The sequence below is a fragment of the Dipodomys merriami genome, unplaced genomic scaffold (assembly GCF_024711535.1).
Source record: "Dipodomys merriami isolate MVZ:Mamm:240054 unplaced genomic scaffold, mDipMer1.0.p SCAF_870, whole genome shotgun sequence".
NCBI lineage: Eukaryota > Metazoa > Chordata > Mammalia > Rodentia > Heteromyidae > Dipodomys > Dipodomys merriami.
In genome coordinates, this window is record NW_027206480.1 from 327,613 (window position 1) to 330,450 (window position 2,838).

Sequence of the window (2,838 nt, forward strand, 5' to 3'; positions counted from 1 at the left end):
AACTCACAATGGGTTTCTGATATCAATCAACATGCCACACTAGAAATAGAAACAAATAACATAATAGGCAAACACAACATGTCTATGATATCAGAATGACAATGAGAAATGCTATGATGTCATTGTAGTTTTACATGTCAAAATGAGCTGATGTTGTCATAATGGCAACATGATGTCACAATTATGATGTCAGAAAGGAATTTTTTGTGTTTAAATGGTATGTCTGATGTCAGTTTTCATTAGTTCCCCATGAGGATATGGATACAAAAATATTCTGTGATGTCACAGAGGGCATGTGTGTTTTCAAAGGTGGTAAGAGGTCATAATAGGTTTCAAAGTGTACAATGTGATCCATAATGTCACAATGAAAATGAGATGTCCCATTGGGTTTTTGATGTCACAATGGTGATGAGGTCACAATGGTTTTGTGATGTCACAGTTTGTAATATCAGAATGATACATCCAATTTCAATTACTCATAATTCAATATGAGGATACCGGGTGATAGAAGAAGCTTCATAGTATGTGGTCATACTATGTGAAAACCCAATGGAACAGTGATTTCACAAAGACAATGTGATGTCTCAACATCATGTTATAATAATGTTTTGATGTCACAATTGATGACACCATACTGATGAGGAGGTTGCAATAGATTTGAGATGTCCCAAGGGGTTGTTGATGTCACAATGGCATGTGGGATCTCAATTGTCATTAACTCACCATGAGTATATGAGTTTGGGAAGGGATTCTGATGTCACCAAAATATATGTATTCAAGAAGGTGAAGAACTAACAGGTCTGAGGTGTCACAAAGTAACACAATGGTTATGATGTCCAGAGATGTGATATCATGATGTTACATTGGATTTTAGATATCTCATGTCATATTTGAAATATGAAGTCGAACACAGATTTTCAACTCACAAAGGGCCTAAGATATCACAATGGCATTTCACAAAAGTTATGAGGACAGGAGAGGTATTTGATGTCACATTGGATTAATGATATAACAAAGGCAAAGTGCTGTGACAAAGAGATTTTGATGTCACAAAGGTTATGAGTTCACAATGGTTTCCTGATATCAACCCACATGGCACATTTGAAATAGAATGAAATCAAAGAATAGGCATTCACAATGAGTCTATGATATTAAAGTGACAACGTGATGTCAAGGCAGCAATGTTTGATAGGATATGTACTCATTAATTTACTCATGTAACTGTAATCCCTCTGTACACTACACTTACAATAAAAAATGTACAGAAGAAAAAAAGAGAAAAACATGGTATGGTGTCATTGCGGTTTGGTGTTGTCACAATTAGATGATGGTGTCATGATGACAATGTGATTTCACAGTCATAATTATTGCACAAAGTATTTGTGACCCTACAATGCTATGTGTGATCACAATTTTCATTAGTTCACTATGAGGATATGGGTACACAAAGGGTCTGTGATGACACAGAGGTCATGTGTATTTTAAAGGTGCTAAGAGTTCACAATTGCTTTGTGATGTCACAATGTGATTGTGAAGGCACAACAGCAATGTGATATCACAATGGGTTTGTGATGTCACAGTAATGATGATGTCACAATGAGTTTGTGATGTCACTATGAGTTTGTATTATTTACAATGACATGTCCAATTTCAATTTCTACTACTTCAAAATGAGGATACAATTTCAAAGATAGAATCTGAAGCTCCAAAGACCATGAACTTTTAGTCATGCTGCCATTTGGATATTTTAGGCCTTTAGTAAGCTTATATTCTGTTTTCAAACTCATAATTCAGGTATGACATATAATATCAGAAATTGACTCTGACAATATGAACATTGGACATCACATTGATAGACATCAAGACCATGGTGTCACATTGTGAACTTACATATCTGTTAGGACTTCATCACATTTGTCTCAACACATGACTTTGGAGACAAGACAGTCCTTTTGTGAACTCATATCTTCATTGTGAATTAAAGACATTTGAGAATCGGCATGCCATTGTGACATTTCCAACCAATTGTGACAGCACAAACCTATTATAGTAGAAACACATTGTGATCTAATAGCCATTGTGGTATCACAATACCTTTGTGACCCCACATTTCCATAGTGATATCACTAACCCACTGTGAAATTCTAATCCTCTCATACCCAATCCAGGTATGAAATGTGATACCCGAATCCAGTGTGACATCTAGACAATGGTGACATCACACTGATAGATGTTATGAGCATTTTGTTACATTCTGACAACACACACCTGTTAGGACTTCATTATTTTTGAGACAACGCATGCCTTTGTGAGCCCATCTACTAATTGTGAGTTGACAATTGAGACCACATGTGTCATCTTGATGTCACCAACACATTGTGACATCTCACACTTCTTGTAAACTCATCACCAGTATGGCATCACCAATTGTGGTAACAAAACTTTATTCAGTCATCATATTGCAACATCCCATTGCCATAGTGATATCACTGTTCCAATGTTTTTTCAAAAACCTAATATGTCTTCATAGCATTTTAGAAAATTCATGGCCTTTTATATTTTCAGTCTCCTTCTGTGAGCTCATATCCTCATTGTGAAATAGTAGCAACTGAAATTGGACATGTGAGTATGAGATATGACTTCACAAAACATTGATTTCATCACCAATGTGACATCACAAACCCATTGTAAGCTTTCATTGCCATTTGATATCACTATCACATTGTGACATCCCAAACCTATTTGGACCTCTCAGCACATTTGAAAAAACACATGGCCTTTGTGACATCACAGTCCCTTTGTGTAACTATACCCTGATTATGAACTGACAATTGATAT